The sequence below is a fragment of the Parasteatoda tepidariorum genome, chromosome 8, assembly GCF_982258835.1.
Source record: "Parasteatoda tepidariorum strain Cologne lab strain chromosome 8, Ptep-v5.0, whole genome shotgun sequence".
In the NCBI taxonomy this organism is placed as follows: domain Eukaryota; kingdom Metazoa; phylum Arthropoda; class Arachnida; order Araneae; family Theridiidae; genus Parasteatoda; species Parasteatoda tepidariorum.
The window spans coordinates 57,646,556-57,668,067 of NC_141762.1; the positions used below are offsets into that span (position 1 = coordinate 57,646,556).

Below are 21,512 nucleotides of genomic sequence, written 5' to 3' on the forward strand. Positions count from 1 at the left end.
CTCTTAATGACATTCTTTTTATCTTTATATACCCTATTTTTCCTCTTTAATTCTCTGTTTTCGGAAGGATACTGAAAACACAATTTATCTTTAGAGTTTAATAGTTATACCCAATATATCAAAAAATATATAAAGTTTCAGTTTAATTGAATGAAATTTCAAAAAACTTTTTTTTCTCTCAAATGTTTATTTTTTCTTGTAACGTATAAAATCAATACCACAAAAGCTAAATTTAGAGTTTTAGAATCGATTTTAGGTCTAAAATGTTGTCAAAAGTTGTTGTTGTCGGCGAATTTTATTCACATTAGATAGAAGCTGTCATATCTTCTCCAACTCTTCAACTATCTTATCCATTATTTATATCTGTCTATTATTATTGGCTCTTTCTGCATTCTTATGGTCTATTATTGAAAAACACAACATAGTATTTGTCATACGTGCATTTTGTTGTTTATTAATTTAACGTAAAGATTTTTACACTGTCAGAAATAAAGCTCTCACTTTTAACTATTCAACAATCCTTGAGCTATATTTCGTTAATTTTGAGAATTATTTCATCATTTATTACGTAAAAAATCACGTTATTTGTGACGAATTGGGAACTCTTAAATGTATGACGAAAATGCTTCTTCTATTCGAAACCTCATCGTATTGCATTGTTGGAAATTGTTAACTGAAATGACAAAACTAGGATGAAGCCTAGGTGAGTGAAAATAATGTGACGAAGCCAGTCCACCAGTTTGTATGATAGTTAAGGAGTTGGCTATTAATATGTTACGTAATCTTTTCTTTGACTTCTTTTTTTCAATCTGCGCATTTCAATAGAGGATGGTTTTTTTTTGTTTTTTTGTTTCAAGTGTTTCCTTTTCATTTGGCTTGCTTGTGAAATCGCTGTTTGACCTGGTTAATGCGAGTTTTCATTTTCTGATGATTTTGTTTGAGTTTCTTTTCTGAAGTGGTTCTATGTATTTCATGTTTTTTTCCTGGACTTCTATACAGAACCTTCGGGGTACTGAGGGAGTTAATTTAGGCATTTGCCCTCTCTCTCAATAGAAAAGGCTTTGTTTTATGGCTACCGGGTCCGGAACCCCCTGAAAACGTCGGCTTCGGTGGTCATATTTTTATTTTTATTTCCTTCGTTTCCTTTATTGCTACATTTATTAAGGAGTTGGCCTCGTACAAGGAGCATCCCGGGTTCAAGTCCCGTTTCGAGTATGGATCTATTTTATCTGTCTGTTCTATTTGTCTTTCCTGCTTTATTAAGGTGACATTGACCCAGCTATATGGTGCTCATGATAAAGTGATTTTAATGAAATCTAGTTACATTGGGCACTATAAGTTTTATTTTTAATTTTTTATTTTTCAGTATTGGATTAAATAGGAGGACGAAATATTTTTCTACTATTGATGAAATTCATTTCCACAAAGAAGTAACGATAGTTATTTTGTCACTTTGATGAAATACCCGCTTGTAGTATATACCAAGAAATGATTTCGTCAAAGTTTCGTAAAATTCGAGTATCTATTTTTTACAGTGTGTATTTACAACGAAGTTAGTTTTAGAAATGTATATGAATCCTTGCAATTTTAAACTGTTAAAAACATCAAAAATAAAAACACCCTCTAAATTAGAAAATCGTAAGAGCCGCCACTTTCGCTGTTTTGAGTGTTCAGCTGTACCATCGGGCCACTTAATCGAAATGTCCTTTAAAACTGAAAAATTTTTCCATTTTATAGGTTGATTTATATTTATGTAGATAAGTTTTTAAAATTAAGCATACTTTGGTACATTCCCTACAATTATGAAAGGTTAAGTAAATATTACAAAAGCCCAAAATTAGTGCGATATGTCTAATGAAGGAAATCATCAATATCCTTAATTGAGAAAAGAAGTTTCTAGTAATAAATCAGTAGCCAAATTATTTTTTACACAGTATCACTTTTTTACAAGTCGGTAAATTAATCGCTTGTAAATAATGCGAGATTGTATGACCTCCTGGAGGGAAAACTTAGTAACACCATTTTCTGAGCGATTTCCTATACTCACAGATTTTAGGCGTGCCGGCATTGATCTAGCCCAATAAATTTGATAATTACCTAATTTATATTTAATTAATTCAAAAAACGTTTTACTAAATTAGGTGCAACAGTATTTTTCTTATCAAAAAGTTAGTCTAGATATAGTAACTGAAGCTGACTCATTAAAATCATTTCGCCATTATGCATTTATGTTTTAACAAAGCTGAAAATTCGCTATTAATTTAGCTATCCACCGCTAATTAACCCTTTCCCTTTCACATCCGTCAAAATCACGTGTTAATTTTCGTCTCCTATTTCTCGTGCCCATGATAATTCAGGGCTATAGAGTTCAAAAAGAATACACCGAAAAGGTTTAATAATATCTCTTTCTTGTACCCGGAATATTTTTTATTTCTTACTTTACTCACTAGATGGCTTCTCCGAACAATTTTTTATTCAACTGGAGAGTGATGTTGGTCTTTGCAAGAAAAAAATATAAATATTAATTAATATTATGCATATATTTAATAAAATTTTAAACACGATTTTTTTTCCTTGCTTAATGGAAAACCAACATTTAATCTTAATAGCCCTGAATATTGACTTCATCTTAAAATAAAAGTTTTAAATGTCAAGCTGAAAAAATTCCAAAAATCAAAAATGAATACATACATTGTAAATACATTTTTTTTGCATAATTTTCTTAAATCGAAACAATAGGTACTGTTATAACTGTTTTCTTGAAAATAATAAGATCGTTAAGGGTCAAAATTTAATCTACATAACAAAAGTGTTAAATAAGATCGTTCACAGTTTTACATGTTTTCAGAGAAATTACATTACTAAAAGCTTTAAAGTCTTACTGATAACCATATTTTGATCAAATTCAAAAACACTTGTAGAGGAAAGTTTAAAAATCGCTTTTTCTTGTAGAGGAAACCTGTTTATGCACAAATGAACTTACGGTCAAGGTAGCTATTTCAAAACTTAATTATCTCTTATAAAACTTAATTATCTTAATAACTTAATTGTAAACTTGTTATTAATATATTTACTTGGCAGTTAGAAGTTCGCACGTCTTGTCAATAACTACAAAATCTCGATCTCAAAAATCGCAAATAAAATATGTAATTTCTATTCGAAATTCTTAATTTTTGTAAAATAAGCGTAACGAATAATAAAAAAGAATAATCAATAAAATATAATCGAATTATCGCATTATGTTTACGAATTAAATGAAATATTAAAGCAAATGGCAACTTCTGCATGTTATTCTTTTCACAGAGAAAAAAACTGGCAAAATTGCCGTATTGAATAGTTATGACATTTCTTCAAAAACATCTGGTTAATAATAAGTAAAATACCGAGACGGTATTTAAATGATTCATTTGGTAATTTTATATGGAAAAGTTTTCAAAACTATATTTCTTATTACCCCACATTTAGTAAAATACACAAAAATGAAAAGCAAATTTTACCAAATAAATGGTTTTAATAACATTCTAAGGTATTATGATAAAATTACCTAATTTTTCACTTATTATTAAACCATATCTTAATTTTGATTTCTTTTAAAGCATCATCAGAACGTTTTGGTAAGCACTACCGAGTTTCTTGGTGTTTCTATAGAGGTAGAAAAATATCAAATTTTACCGTATTCTGGGAGTTTTTACAATGCCTTTTACTCAATGTTTCAATCAGTGAAACGACAGAGAAATCATAAGTTATAAAATAAATGATAAAATCCATTGCAATTCACACATTAGGTTTCCCAAACCGGTATGGAACTTCTTACTACACTGTTTAAAATTTCTCAGAAAAATGGAAAAATAGCAATCTGCTTAGTTGTTATTTTACCATTTTCAAACAAAATAGTCAAGTAACCATAACTCAAATGATTTTCAATCTGCTAACTGTGAGAAAAAACCGTTTTTAAACTGCTTTCACCTAATATGGTCAATCAACTAGAGTTTTATCTCACCAACTAAGCCCACCTAAAGAAACCGCTCTGCTCCTTGCAGCTGGGTACCTACTAAAGCCAATCTATCAATTTGATGACCGACAGTCTCTTAATCTGTCAGTCTGACTGACAGATACCCGAGAGGGCTAAGCAGTTCATCTCATGATCGACATAACGGCAGATCGACTCCCAGCATTAAAAACATAATATTCTTCCATTAACTTCAACAAATAAAGAGAGTCCGTCCCTACCCAATATGTGACCATGGACTATTAGAATACGATATTCTCATTCAAGCATAGGTGGCAGTGACATAAAGCTGCTTAATTGAAGTTCAGTATTTCTCATTACTTACGACGGGTGAACCTGCACTCCCCAAATTGTGTACTGTTCCCTCCACTGTCCATTATAGTACGGCTATAGTAAGAAGAACTCCTCCAGACAGAAAGTCTGTGGCTGTCTGCTGCAATGGTAACAGGCTATAGCATATTTCTAATGGGGGTGGAATGGAGGAAAGAAGGTGTCGATTGGTTTACTCACGATGACTTACGCTAAGATTAAGACAAAAATATTCACCCCACACCCCTATTCGAAGTCACCTTTCCTCGTAACAATAGTATCCGCCACGACGCGAGACGGGTGTCTGGAGGAGTTCTCCTGAAGGCTACACTATACCTAACGAAAATCTAGCTCCAAAGTCCAGATAAATTCTATTTTACAGTTTTGGAACAATACTAGTTATAAGTGGTTAAAAACCGTATACTTTTGCTTTCATTGTATTTTAATCATACTAGTTGTAAATGGTTTCAAAACCTTAAAGGTAAAAAAAAAATTCTTCACCATAAACTTTACTGTGAATAGTTTAGACAGACTGCTGTCGGTTATTTTACCATAATTTTCGATTGAAAATTTTAATGGTGTAAGGTTTACATATAAAGTTACTTTCTACACTAAAGGCATATTACAATGTATTACACGAATGCATATGAAATTACTTTTTTTATATGTAACCGCGTAAAATACCATACTCGTGTATAAAATACCATAATTGTTTTTTATTATACGATATATTTCCGGCATTACAATGGTATATTCTACCCGCAAATGAAAATTTCAACTCTAAATTTTTTCTAGCTATTCAAAATTAAATGGAAATAAATAAATAATTAACTGATAAGCGAGTCTAACAGAATTTTTACATTATCTTTACAAACGCAACTTTTAACCTTTACATGAGATTCGTTTCTACTTTATCAAAACGAAATTTAGAAATAAAAAATAAAAGTATCAATAAATTCCTATTTTTTTAATCCCCCTACGTTTTATGGAAATGCCCAATATTTCAGAGAAATAAGCTTAAAATATTTCGACAAAACAGTATTCGAAGAAACTTAAAAACTCCGAATAATTAATAAAATAAGTCTTTTTTTTAATTGCTAATTCTCCGGAGCTTTTCATCTCTCTTTTTAAATTTTGCAGCATTGCTAATTGTTTTGTCTAAACTTCTAGTTTCATATATCCATGCATTTCCAGAAATAAAATGCATAATATTTTGACTTTGGAAAAATTTATTAACTTTTCAATTATAGTTTCGAATATTTGTGCCATTTTAATAAACTCAGATCTTAAAATAAGACTTATATTTTATATTTGTAAACAATAATAATGCTCTCCTTTTATTGAAATAAAGATTAAGCAAGTTATACGTTGATTAAACAAATGCATTATGAAGATTTTGTGAATACATTCTTGCAGTTGAGAATACATTCTATACTAAGCTGAGATTAGTCAGAGGTTAAGGCAATGAAATGTCAATGTGAAGAACTGAAGTTCGATTCCCAGTAGAGGCTTGAAGCCCACCCCGCTTCAGATCAGTAAGAAACAGCACGTGTTGGAAGTAAATGTAGCCTGTATGCATTGCTGACACCATTGCTAGAGCCATATCTCCGATAGCGAAATGTTAGAGACTTAACCTACATACCCTCCTAACCCAAAGAAGGCTGTAGCAAGAATACTTTTACTGCTTCTCATTACTATACTATAAAATACTTTCAGAATAAAAATATTTCGAGTATTAAAAAATTGAAAAATATCAATAATCAGATTTTCTGCAAGCAAAATATAGCACTGAATTCATCTCCATGAACCAAATTTCTTAACAAAATATCTGGGATCAAATGTCTAAACGGGAAAATAAATATAGTGCAGAATTTATCTATCATACAGTACTTCTTAAGCTTAATTACATGATACTATAGCGCAATCAGAACGAAAAAATTCTCAATTAGGCATTTCTTTTAGGTTACAGCATAGCTGCGCTATATTAGGGTTAAAATACTACCGATGACGTTGAACCGAATTTTTTAACAGAATATTTCGAACAGAATGTCTAAACCAGAATGTAAATATAGTGCTGAATTCATCCACATTACCGTACCTTCTAAGCTTGAGCATACGATACTATAGCTCACCTAGAACGGAAAAACGGCTCTATCAAGCAATTTATGAAAGTTGCGAAAATTCTGCACCATATTATAGTTCGAATGATACCGATTACGTTGTTTTGAATTTTTTGACTGAATATCTGGGGCCTAATATTTAAACCATGTAAGTATAGAAATTTAATGAAAAAACTCTTTCAAGCTATTGGTAAATAAAATCTGTTCAAATGTAGGGCACTGGGCCCGTGTCCAAGTCATGGCGGGTTCCAACCCCGCCGGCCGAAGAATCCCCGTGTAATGAATGGTGACTGATGCAAGTTATACCTGTCGAATCGCAAAGTCCTCCTTGTTTACGTAATAAATCATACCTCTGGGGTACTTATCCAGGAGTTTCCTTGTCTTCAGGATTGTTTAAAAATTACAAGACTACTGAGTTGAACATTAATAGTCGTAAACCTGAAATTGGTTTGGCTGTCCAACGACTTTCATAAAGTAAAATATAAAATGAAATTATTTTTCTGAAAACAAATTTTTTAACGCTTTTTAAGTTACGTAGTACTTTTACATATCCTGTACATTTGCATCTTCCTTTGCGCATTATATATTTTTTTACATTTCTATCTATTATGCTATTATTCCGCTTTACATATTTTAAAATATGATTTTTTTTTACTTTGATCATTTATTATAAAACTCATTTTGAAAATCTTTCAAAATCAGCAAGGAATTTAACCTCAATTATTAAAAAGATGTGCAACAAATTAATGCTCCTCCAATCGAAATAAATGGACACAGTGCTAAAATAAATCACTAAAATGGAATTTTAAAAGTAAAAAAAAACTTGAAAATGAAATATTATCGAATTCCAATTTTTCACCAATAAACGCATTTTATTCTGCAGAAGAAAATCAATTCACCTTGCAATGGTTTTCTCCTTTTCCTCGTATTCTGTTCCATAATTCAACTATTTTAGTGCAAATTCAAACCTTTTAGAAGAATAATCAAGAACAAACGAACAAAACATTCCATTAAAATTTTTCCAATACAGTACATTATTACAAAAGAATATTTTAACGACTTTTTTCTGAAGAAATCTTCAAATCACTATAAAAATTGATCGCAAACAGTATTAAAAATTCCATCAAATATTGCATCCAGAGTTAAGTCTGTTATAAACTTTTATTATTCATATAACTTTTGAATATTTTATTAAGCTTTAGTTGTTCAATGAATATAATCAGATAATTGAAAAAGTGTAAAAGTAATTAAATTTAAAAGAACTGAGAAACTTTTCGATGATAAAATTTTAAAATTCTGCAAAACTTTACCGTTTGATTTTAACTTATTACCATAAAAGAAATAGTTAAATACTAGCTTTAGGAATGATAACTAATATAAGCAAATTTCATAAAGTATAAATTCGTAATCTGAAAATAGTTTATTTTTTTAATGCAATGCATTTTTATGAGTATCCTATTTAATAATGATTCGAAATTTCACCAATAAAAACTTTTTTGTAAAATCCAACACAGCATTCCACCAAATTACCAAATTTATTAATATACAATCTAATAAATTAATAAGAAAAATTTGGAAGAAAATGCGACTAATGAAGGAATAAACTATACGTGACATAAATTTTTCATATGAAATATCATTAAAATTTTAGCACGCTTTTTCAAACTTTATGATAGGAAAAATAAATAGCAGTTTTAAAGTACTATGAAAACGAATAAATATGTAACCAAAAAATAATATGTTTTCGACATAATAATGATAATTTTAATAGAAAATAATTCTGCTGAAACAATTGAAAAAAATACAATTTATCATTGCAATTTTATGTTGTTAGTTTGTTCGTATAGTATCAGATTTATATACATAAATTACAAAAAAAATATGTTAATAGTATTAGTGAAAGTGTAAATGATATAGAAATGATCAAAATGCTACTAAAATACAAAACATTATGTATAAAAAACTACGAAAGTTTTAATAAAATTCCTTATTTCTATTATAAGTTCTCTTAGCATTTAAGAAATAATTTATTAATAACTAGAGCAAAAGTAATGATAAAAAAACAATGATAAAATATATACAAACATTTTATGCGTAAAAGTGTAAATTATAAGTAATATGAGTACATTAAAATATTTTGTAAACATTCAATTTGATAATGATTAGAAATGAAATAGATTATTATATATATATATATATATATATATATATATATATATATATATATATATATATATATATATATATATATATATATATATATATATATATATATATATATATTGACTATTATGCCATCAAGCAACTGTGCAATATTCTAATAGACACTGAATTCAGTTAGGGTTTATTTTAATGGGATGATTTTAAAAAATCGTATTTTTCTCTTTCTTATAAAACCTTCTTAACATAACATGAAGCCTTCATAAAAGCAACAAATAATAAAAGAAGAAAAAAATCAGCTTTATTAATTGCATTGGTATGTAACTTTCAGTAATGTGCACGATTTCGTTTAGTTCTTTCTTATTGATCAGATTCTTTTTTTACCCCAGACGAAGAATTGATTTCAGTCATTATATAACATTTAATTTGGGAACAGATAGTTGTCGGTGGATATTAAGTCCAGAATACAGAATGTGTGTGATAATGCGCTAGATTGTTTTCATTTTGAAATAGCTATATTAGAAGTATTTACGAAAAATATCGTTAAAATTTTTCAGATAGTTTCCAATTCAAATAAAAAATTTTATAAATTTTTATCTAAAACTCGTTTTAAAAAGTGTCTCAAAGTTTTTCATTAAACCTGTAAACATTTAGAAACAAAGATAGTTATCTTTGAAATTATGTGAAATGCAACGATTCTTTTATTTATAAAAACACTGTGAAAAATGATATAACAATATCACTTAAAAAAGTAAAAATATGTCTGGCATTCGCTCTTAAAAAGAAAGTTCGCGCAGATGCTCTTTAGAACAAAATAGACAGAAAAAGGGGTGGAGAATCCTGTTGCGCTTGCGCTTCCATCCCGGGAGAGTTAGGGTATCGTCGCGAAAAGCGCGCAGACGATGACGCGAATTCAAAGGAGTTAGTTGCTTCCATATCGTCTGACTCACAAAACCATAAACTTCCTGTATCTTTTCCCACATATCTGGAACAGACAATTTTGGAAGTTCTCTTGTATTTCTTCATTATCTATATTATCGTCTGCCGCAATATTTAGTGTACTTTTTTGTTCTTAAATTTACTTATTGTTTGAACAAAGCGTTTTTTTACGTGGAAAATATTGAATCGTTGTTGCAAGCTTTAATTATAAACTTTTGTAGTAATTTCTAATATACCACAAGTGGTTTAAAGTTTCCTTGTGCCAGCACCGTCTGCTACCATTTTCTAAATTGGAAAGCTATAAATCACATAACAAATCCAAGAAAATACTTACCGAACTAAAACTGAATTTTTTAAAGTGATATATTTATAAGTACAAAATCCAAAAACTGAAAGAAAGGAATCTTATTCTTGAAACTATCGAATAACAGTATTTTTGTCCAAATACAAGAAAAACTTTTACAAGAAACATTGCTTGGGAGATATTTCTTGCCTTTTAATAATTTGATTTGGAACACTCCATGAGAAACACCTGTTGCGCTTTACTAGAGTTTAAAGACACAATGCAATTAACGTGAAAACTTATATCTCATTGATTTTGACGTAAAAATTAAATGAACTAACAAGTAAAAGTCTGTTGATTATGTTGTATTTATACAATAACATTTGAGACATAAAAGAACACTTTCCTTTAACAGGTAAGCAAAACTTAATTCCACTATTTTTAGTTTTATAAATATAAAATAATGGATCATTTCATCAATGTTGCAAACATTTACTTTGTTATTCAAATATTTATCTCGTTTTATTAAATTTATCACCATAAAATGTTTTAACTTAACTAAGCTAAAATGTCGCTAAGCCGAAATTAAACTAACTAAAACTTTTACGTAATGAAAACTATGGAAATTTGCTAACTATTATGATTATCAAAGCAACTACTATGACTACTTTAATTTATGACTTTTGACTTTATGACTGACATTTATTTGTAAATAACTTTAATTATAGTAAGTCACGAATCCTATTTTCATCACTGCTCAGAATCACTGAAATATTCACATGTTATTTGATATATGAATTATTAAATAAAAAAATTAAATATTTTATTACCTAATAAAAGCACGTTTAGATTTTTTTCTTAACTATTAACAAGGTAATTTTTTGCTGCATCATTACTATATGCTACTTCAATCTACTTGTCTTTAACATTTTTACATACATACTTCAAGAATTCTTGATAAAAAATAGTTGTATAGCATGTTTTAGTTTTAAAATTACATGTTTTCACTGCAATTATAGGACAAAATTTAGAATTTATTTTAAAAATACATTTGAGCAGTATATTTAGACTTTGAAAAAAAATCAAATTCTGGTTTTCAATAAATTTTATTTAATAAAAATTGTTAAACGAAAGCAAGTTTTTGAAGCTTTACCCTTTGACCCAGATAAGACATGGGACTCCCTTTTATATATTTTTTCTGAAGCTTTACTTATAAGCAAATATATATTTTGGTATTTTTTAATTATGAAAAAACAGTCTAATAGTTACTGAAAAATCTGTTAAATTATTGTAATTAAATTTGTACTAAAATATAATATTCCAAAAAATTAGTTTGAATTTTTTTTTCATTTATATTCAAAAATTTATTAATAACTAATTTAGGAAATTAAAATTATTTCAATGATGAATAACCGTCTCTCTAACAAATGTTCTAAAATAACAAATAAGAGCAGAATTGAAAAGTTATCATCTGGAAGGGAGCCATGTTTGAAAGATTTTTTATTTAACGCTGAAAAAGTTGCCGTTATTTCGTGCTGTATTTCATAAACATATATTATATAAATGCTAAATGTAATATTTTCCACTTGTCTTGACGTTACTATATACGAAACATTGAAAAAAATACGAAAACTATGTTTAATAAAAACTCTACGTCAAAGGGCTAAACTTTTTTAACACAGAAATCTTCAAATATTTACCATTTGTAATAAAATTTTCTAGTGATTTATACATTTTAACAGTCAAATTAGTGCTTTTATTATATAATTATTTCTATATAAGTAAAAACTAAAACTGTACTTTTCTCCAGTGCACACTTAACTACTTTCATTAAGTTGTAAAACTAAGATTTCCTTTTTTAAGCTTAATATTTATACGGATATACTCGTTTCGAAAAATTTATTTAAGGAATCTTCTCAAAGAAGAATAAATGTTCATTCTTATATATATATATATATATATATATATATATATATATATATATATATATATATATATATTCCCGATATATATATATATTCCCGATTCCCGATATATATATTCCCGATATATCCCCGATATATCCGATAATATCCGATATATCCGATAATATTCCCGATATTCCCGAAATTAATATCGGTCCAAAAAATGCATAAACTATTCATTTAAAGAAGTCGTTTATTTTTGCTCCTCGTTTGATTTATACATATATTTTAGGTAACTATTGCTTTATTTCTCCAATACTGCTAATTAAAATAGGCAAAAACAGAATACTTTTAACTGAATGCCATTGATTGCACTGGGGAGCAATTTCTTTTGTTACATTTATACTAATCTTTGATCTTGCCTGCTTCTGGTGTGGGGATTTCAAACCTAAAATTAGTTTTGCTCCTTTTTTTCCAATGCCCACCTGGGAAATGACCTTTCATCAATACAAGCAACTGTAGGGCGGATTTGTACGCCATTCCTTCTTGGGCACCATATTAGGTGGGCCAACATTACTCCCACAGTAAGGACAGAGAGTACAAATAATGAAAGAACATACATGCCTTTCTGATGAGAAGCAGTTTTGCTCCTAATACTACAGATTCTTCAAATAACATTTTTAGTTTTCTTTTTGTCAAAATGTATAAGTTTAAGAACTTCATTTGCAATAAGGAGTGGCGGATGTATGGTACTCTTAAAAAAAGACTGCGCCATAAGTGGTAAGAACGCATTCTTACATATTCGTTTTAAAAAAAATTAACTGAAAATTTGAATTAAAAAATTTGTAGATTTAAAAGAGAAAGCAATTGCAGATCTGAAATTAAAGACGTGAAAATATGCAAGATATATTAAAAAATCTCATGCAACCGAAAACAAAATTAATAATATGTTCTTTTGTGTTAATACTCAGCTATGTATATATATATGTGTATTAAGAGTTTATCCTTATTCGTCTATTGGGTTGTCCAGAAAGTTCTTGTTGAATACAGTCCAAAAAGTCCATACATCTATTATATATATATATATATATATATATATATATATATATATATATATATATATATATATATATATATATATATATATATATATATATATATATATATATATATATATATATATATATATATATATATATATATATATATATATATATATATATATATATATATATATATATATATATATATATATATATATATATATATATGTATATATATATATATTATATTTCTTTTATATATAAGTTCAAAATGAAGATAAAACAAAGGAAAATTATAGACATATGATGAAAAAAAGGGGGAGGGGGGAAATAATAATGAAAAAAAAACTGAAAAAAAGAAAGAAAAAAAAAGGATGAAATTTTTTTAAAAAATCCGGAAAATAAAAAATATAATCTTTTCATCAGCCCACTCGATTATATCCGCAAAAAAGAAAGATTTATATATATATATATATATATATATATATATATATATATATATATATATATATATATATATATATATATATATGTATGAGCCGCTCAGAAGCCAATGCGGTTAAGTCCATTTTTTGATATTTTCTGATTTTTGGAAATTTTGATGAAATAAATAATAATCTTAGTTATTAAAGGATTTACTCGTTGGTTACTTTTTTCTAGGTTAGACATCAATTTTTTTAATAGTTTCTGAATATATTATACAATAATTTCAGAAGCCATTGTGAATGAGTCCACCTTTTATCAATATTTTTTTACATAAACTATGAAATAAAAATTAAATTCTTCTTCTTCTTTCGATATTTGTTGGTAACACTGAAAAACAAGAAATTCATAGTAACCAGGGTTGCCAGACGTAGTATTTTTTCACCAAAAAAAGGGGTATGGTATTTTTCGTAGTTTTAAAATGTGGTATTTCTTATTTTTTTTAATTTTTTTTTTTCATTTCCTAAAACAAAGAAAAGTGCCACTTTAGTTTTGAAGTAAAAAACAATTTTTGAAATAATCCAACAGTTTATTTTCTATTAGTCACTGTATCTAGAGATGATTGAGAAAAATAAAAGTTCGTTTATACTAGAAGACATTTGCAAGACAATTTCCTATCTTTTTCAACTGCCAAAAGGTATAAGTCCTAAAATTTGTAAGATGCTGTCATTATTTCAATAAATACTTACGTTTTTATTTACACATCCTGTATATATCTTGTTTTTTTGCAGAGTTTACACCTCGAAAAAAGAGTTTATACACTTTTCCAATTAAATTAATAAACCAGGAATTTTAAAAACTAATGTATCAAAAAACATTAATTTTCTCAATTGTTGTGTTTTGGACGTAACCGCATTGGCTTCTGAGCGACTCATATATATATTGAAGTGGTTGAGAAATTAGGCAAATTTCTTAATTAGTTTCTTAATTATTGTGATGAGTTCTTATGATGTTATTATGATGAGTTCTTCATTATTAAGGAACCTTTGAGAGCCCTGCACGAACCCGAGACCCCGAATATCGTTATACGTAAAATTTAATAGTATACACTTAACTATTTTACATCAGGTCGTCGAATCTGAAATTTCTTGTACTAAAGCTGAATGTTTGTTGCTATATGTTTTTACATGTTTTTCAAAATGTTGGTACTAAACTGAATAAGTAATCAGTAGCAACCTATTCATACTCCTTTCCAAGAATTTTGATTTTATTTTCCGGTTTCAGAAAAAAAATGCTATCAAAATTATTTTGCATGGACATCATTGCTACTTCAAAAAATTCCCGATTGAGTAACGGTAAAAAGTAACGGCTCTCAGGGTGCTGGTACCTTATAACAGAAAATCCATTTTTATCGGAACATGTTACGGATCCAAGAATATCTGATATACTGTAATTTTTACATTAATGATTACCGTAAAATCACTGTATCACCCTAATTAAATTAAATATTTCTGTGATATACTGTGTAATATTTTACTGTAGAAATGGGTTTTACGATAAAATGGAGTTTAAGAATGATACACCCAAAATTCCGGTAATTTATACCGTAATTTGATCCAGACTTCCTTGCAGTGTGCTCCTTACTATCTCAATATATTCCTCATAATTTGAGTCGATTCTCTTTCCTAATATTATATTCATATTTAAAAAGAATTATTAATTTAATAACAATAGTATTAATTTCGGCATAAATATTATTGATTATTGTTCTGCATTATATATACTTATATGTTTTGAGCTTCTTTAACTCAATTCTCTAATAAACTCAATTCTTACTTAATAAACATGCTACTTAAAGCCTTTAAAGTTCTGTCAGTTTTTAGTGTTATCAGATATCATATGAAATTGAGTTTAAAATATTAATATTTTTCACCAATGGTACGATTTTTCTTTCTGATAATATTACTGGAAATGGAGTAATATTAATTATTCTGAACTTTCCTACACCGAAAAAATAAATACTCAAATATTTCACGGAACTTTGATAGATTTTGATGAAACCGTTTCCTGGTACATGCTCAGAGCGCATTTTTCGTCTAAGTGAAGAAATAACTATCCTCACTTTTTTAGGAAACGAATTTCATCATTCTATTGTCTCCTAAAGAAATGAGGGAAAAACTCTTTACACCTAATATATCTGTTCTTTCTAATAATAAAGTTATCGTGGTTGTCTTATACATACCTGCCAACAGTTAATCCTTTCGAGGATGATTTTTTAAAAGTGGTAGTAAAATGGAAATTCAATCACAATTTTAGGCAGTAACATACACTGTATTTTAAAAAAACAAACAACAACGTCTAGGCCTATGCCTATTTAAATTAGATATCTTAGTATCAGTCTTTTCTAGGGACCCCAACTAATTCGCCTGAGAGAAAATCGATATAAATTTCCGAAGCTCAATTGCATGGGGGAGACAACAACGTTAATATCACGTATTAATAAATACGCTTTCTTTAAAAAAAATAATGGTGTCAAATCATTATAGTTTCAATCAAGTTTATAAAATTTATAAATTCAAGGTATATTTAGAATGCATGCATTTTACTACCACTTTAAGTGTAAAAATAAAATTTTACGCAGAATGTGTAGAAGTTGGCAGGTATGCATATAGCTGCATCAATATCGCTTTAACAAAACGAGAACAAATAAATCAAAGAGGTAAATTACACCCATGCCCGAAGCGGGATTCGAAACGGGGATCTTTCTGGTACAATGCCATACTCTTTAGCCACTATACAAACTGTCGGCTTTTGATGTCACTTTATTTTCGATTGTCTTCATCCCAGTTTTGTCATTCAAATGACCTATCTCTCATAATGCATGACGATGTGACTTCGAATAGAGGAAACATTTTCGCCATATATTTGAGAGTTCACGTTTGATTTTCTGAAGTAATAAATGACGAAATATTTTTCAAAATTAACGGAATACTCCTCAAAGATTTCTGAATGGTCAAAAGTGGTAGTTTTATTACTGAGAGTACACTTTGTTTTAAATTATAAATGACCTATTAAAGTACAGTGATTTCCCTTATGCCAACACATGTTTTCTTTTATCAGATATATCATCAGATATTTATTTTCTACTAATCAATTAAATTAAAAATTTAAAAAAAATCTTTCTTGAATGCATAAATTATAAATTATAAATTAAATGAAGAATGCAAAGCTTAATTGCCTAAAAGAAAAGTATTCGTACTGTTAGTTGACAGCTTTGTTAGAGATTTAAATATCTCTTTCAAGACAACAAGTCAAAACACAAGTTAAAAGTTAGTTATAAACTCACGCATGCCTGAACATTTGATAAAAACTCTAAAAAGTAATTTTTGACTTATAAGGATAAAATACTAAAGAATGACACTGTGGATATGCACAAAAAATGGACAATTTTGGTTTTTGTAATAAAGGATATTTACAAACAAAAAGATCACTAATTGTCTTATTAAAATAATTTAACCTTGCCTTGAAATATTTTATTATGTATTGCAAATAACGCTACTTTATAACCGGACAGCAAGAACAAAATTAAATTTTTGGAAAACCCCTGATCATTTTGATCTTTATTTTAAAAAAGTACAAAAACTACATAGAATATTGCTTGAAACGTTTTTAAGATATTCAAATAAGACTTTTTCCATTACTTGACAAAGACGACACACTACAAAACTATGAGTTTCTTAAAAAGCTTTTCGCGCTTGCGCAGTTCAAAAAAACTACCTTAAACACTCTAATCTTGCGTAGTTTTAAGTGAATTTTTTTCAAATTTTAAAACGAGATTTTTGTATTTAGTTTTATATTGCTCCAAATACTTTGTTAATTTAACTTTATATTTTTAATGTTATAGAAAAAAAATGTAAGACAATTTTTTTTAAATTAAAATATCCATATCTCTATAAATCTTTAAGCTAGAATTGAGTAATTTTATGCAGTTATTACAAATAACAATTAAAGTAATCTATACGAGTTATAAGCTTATTGCTTGATTTTCTGGCATTGGGTGTTTAAAAATACTGATTTTCTTTGGTAATTTATTGTCGGCCCTCAAACCTCTGAAAGTTTTAAACCTTTTTGCAAAATATGAAACATCGCATCTGTGAAGTTACAAAATTATCCCCTGAGCATTTCTTGAAAAAGTTTAAAAAATCTCAAAAAGGGAAAGTGTTTCTTTCATTATTGTAGCGTATTGTATAGGTTTTACGTCTGGTATTTTAACTGTTAATAACTCTATTTCAAATAACAAATTTTACACAGCATAAATATCACAAACACAGCTTGAATTTCGAAGATCAAGTTAGATTTATGTCAGCAATTGATGTAACAGAAAAATTACATTGCGTGCGTAATAATTACATTGCATCGGCGATTGTTTCATTGCACAAAACATATTAAATGCTTATTATACAAATAGTTGCTCTCATTGCATCTATAATACAACTATTTCTGCATCTAATGAAATTTCAATCTAATAATTTTTATAATGCTTTCTTAATAGGTAATAATGATTGAAATAATTGAGATAATGATTCAGAATTGCGAATTTAATGACGAATAAGAAACTGTTTTGAAGCAGGCTTTATATTTACTAATATTAGCGTCCTTTATCAACGTGCCATAAACGTTAATTAATCGGAAAGAAGATTAAATTATATTAACTTTTTATACTATAGATTTCACATAATTCTAATTTAATTTTACTCAATTATTTTACTTATTACAAAAAGTTTATTTTTATCAGTTCAAACTAGGAAATGTAAATAATTGAGATATTTGTGTTCTTTTTTATGAATAACGTAAATATTATTTATTTAAACTGATTTTTTTTTCTTAAGTGAAAGAAACGTAATTCACTTCACTTCATAAATAACTTAAAACACTTCATTTTATAAATAACTTAAAAATAAAGCGTTAAAACTTAACGAAACCTTGTTTTAAGAATAAACCGATACACATTATGCCTTTATTTTTTTACCTTAACTTAGTATATTTGAGCATATTAAATTTATTTTCGAAATTTAGCTTATTATTTTATAGGAAAAAGTTATGGGTTTTTTCACATAATGAAATAATATTTCCTAATTCGGCACAAATCAGACAACAAATATGTCTGATTCTTTTGGTACGAATCAAAATTTTCCTTAAATTAAAAAGTGGTGTAATTAAGCATGATGTTTAAAATAATACGTATAACAAGAGTTAAGAAATAATACTTTTTACTCACGATAAAATGACTTAACTATAAAACTTGCTTAACTTTAAAAGTAGCAATATATGTTAAGACAACTAGAATTAATTTTTGCATAAAATTTATTAAAGCTTGATGATTGCAATTTTAATTTATTTTCTAAACTATTATTTTAGCTTCATTCTTCGTGTTATTGTCTGTTTTAAACAGAACTCTAATTTTTATTGACAAAAACGTTGAACTTCATTATATTTTAATCATTTTAAAATTTTAATGTTAACAGAATTTAAGAGTTTTGAAAAGCCTGTTTTAAAAAAGGCGCCAATGCATATTTTTTTTATAATGAAACACATATTGATATGATATTAAGCTGAATATGTTAAATTTATTTCATAAAAATTATTTTTAAAATAAAAATTATATTTTTTATTTAAATGTACAGTGAAATTGTATTGTGTACATGTATTTTTGTTATCTGTTTGTGTCACAAGAATGGTGCTTATGATATAGTACTAAAAAGTTTACTGTACTTTTTACTAAGCATGCGATTAAATCAATACACATTTATTGAAATTTTAATGTTATTACGTTTATTTAATAACTGGAAAAATACCATGCGTTTTATTCTCAAACAGTTTATGAATTAACTTAAACGAACTTAATGTTAAATCTTAAAAAATTATGACACTTTTCCAATAAAGCTAATAACTTTTAATTTTTATGTGTTTCGTGACGTTCGCAATCGGTACTTAGAATTTTCTATATAAGAGCATTATTTTTGCTGTTATTTAAGCAGTTTTTATAGAATAATATGTTACATTTAAAGTAATTGTTTAATAATTCAAATTTAATCAATTTAAATTCCTTTATAATCAATTTGTACAGTTAGAAGAAATGCAAGTTATATCTTTCTCGGGAGATTATATCAGATTTTATTTTATAATCTAAATCATCTTAATGAAGTTTATCTTAAAGAAATAAACCAACGACAACGAAAATTGATGCTCTTATTCTTAATTATTTATTCGAAAAAAAAAACCTTTTCGCTCCAAAATTTTAAGAAACTTCAAGAAGAAAATTTTTTTTTCTGGTCAAGGTTTATATTTTACTTCGATTGATGCAACACATTTTTTTATTAGGAAGTTGCATTTACTGTAAGTTTGAAACAATATAATTTCAAATGCTTGTTATTCTTGAAAAAGAAATTTGTACAAATAAAAATCTAAACTTCTAATTTCATTATATTATACTTTAATATATTTTATTATTACGCACACTATACTGAAAAGGTTTAACGAATGTTTTTTCTTTAGAATATCTCGTAAAAAAGAAACTTGAAGTTTAATGGTTAAAGACTTTTTTTTTATCAATTATTTAAAATAAAAATTTAAAGTAACAAAAATTCTTAAAACACTGGAAACATGACATTTTCACAGTATTTGAACAATACTAATCGAAATTACTGTTATTACTTTATAAACAATCTTCCTCTTTTATATTTTTAAGCTATTATAATTAAAATTCCATAAGTAATTTTCTAGTTAAAATAACTTATCAATTATTCTACTCTTTAATATTTCTCTTAGAAAAGAACCAACATGTTAAATATTAACTTTTTTATTCTGAAGAATTAATTTCGAATAAAACTTTTCATCGCCAAAAATTTAAAAAAAATATTTTATGACGCAATGCTGAAGTAGGTTCATGCAAAATCAATGATGGTTATCTAATTTATGATTCGTTTCTTCGTTTAAGGCTCACTGCTTCATAAATGATAGATATTGCACCAATGAAAACCTTATTTCTATTTTTAACACTTTAGTTATTAAATATCGCTGCATTTACAATAATTTTTGGTCTAAACAATTCCATGTAGCTTATATTCTTTAAAAACTAATCTTTACAGTGAAGAAATGAACTTGTTTATATATGCTGCAATGTTACAATTTAAAATTAAAAATTCAGCTGCAGTTTTAAAACCTAAAACAATTTTACAAGTATTCAGCTCTTTAAAGTTTCTCTTAAAAAAGAACCAACTTATAGAACGATGGCGTGCTTATTCTTAATCATTTATTTGAAATAAAATTTTCTTCTTCTCAATTTAAAAAAAAAATTAAAAATAAAAACTAAATTTATCGCCAAATGCTGAAGTAGGTTCCTGTAAAATCAATGATGGTTATCTAATTTATGATCCTTTACTTCGTTTAAGATTTATTGCTTCATAAATGATGGGTTTAATAGCGCATAACTTGAAAAGAACGTGAGCGACTAATGTTATGTGAGAGAATTCCTCCAGAAGTAAATTAAAAATACCATAACCATTTAGAAATTTCTTTCTGCTTTTAAAAAACATTTTTAGCAATTATAATAAAAGTTTACATTGAACACATGGGTTTTATCGGCCATAAAACTTTGCCGATAAACGGAAGAATTCTATGCTATGTCTAGTTTTTTTTTTTAAAATCTTCTAGCGATAGAAAACTTTCAATATTTTTATTTTCTGTCACTTTACCAAAATTAAAATATCTATCTTTATTACCCATTATGAAAAACATTTAAATTTCTATCTTGAACATTTCAAATACGTCATATGTAAATGTGATTAACGATGCAAATATTTTAATCAATAAATCAATATTTTTTTTAACATTGATTCCCAACATAGTGCACTTTTCGACCCTTAATTTATGTACTTTTTTGATGGATTGTTATGTATCGTTTTAACTTAGTAACAAAGTAGAAAATTTAACCTTATCACGTTATATTTAAAGATAATTTTAAACATATATTATTATATTTCTCTCTCTATCTCTCTCTCGCTCTCTCAATCTCTCTTTCTATTAACGGGACTATTAGCTAAAATGGAGATCAGACGATCGAAAATAAAGTGACGATAGAAGCCGACCAATCCTTATGGTGGTCAAGTAGTTGGCTTCGTACCAGGGAAATCCCGGGTTTGAATTCGGGCAAAATGGGTTTTGCGAAAAAAAGTACCAACACCCTGAGTGCCGGTACTTCTTACTATAATATGTTCATGGATTTTTAACAGCAAAACCTTAGACAAACCTAGGATTAGGACC

General features: G+C 27.4%; 1 protein-coding gene across 1 annotated transcript in view; it reads left to right on the forward strand.

The window, feature by feature from the left end:
* The first annotated feature begins 9,440 nt into the window (after nt 1-9,440).
* Nucleotides 9,441-21,512, forward strand: part of SPR (G protein-coupled sex peptide receptor) — a 163,114-nt gene continuing 151,042 nt past the window's right edge. Inside the window, exon 1 of the mRNA XM_016066740.4 lies at nt 9,441-10,235. The gene's annotated coding sequence lies outside the window, so the exon portion shown is untranslated. The remainder of the gene's footprint in view (nt 10,236-21,512) is intronic.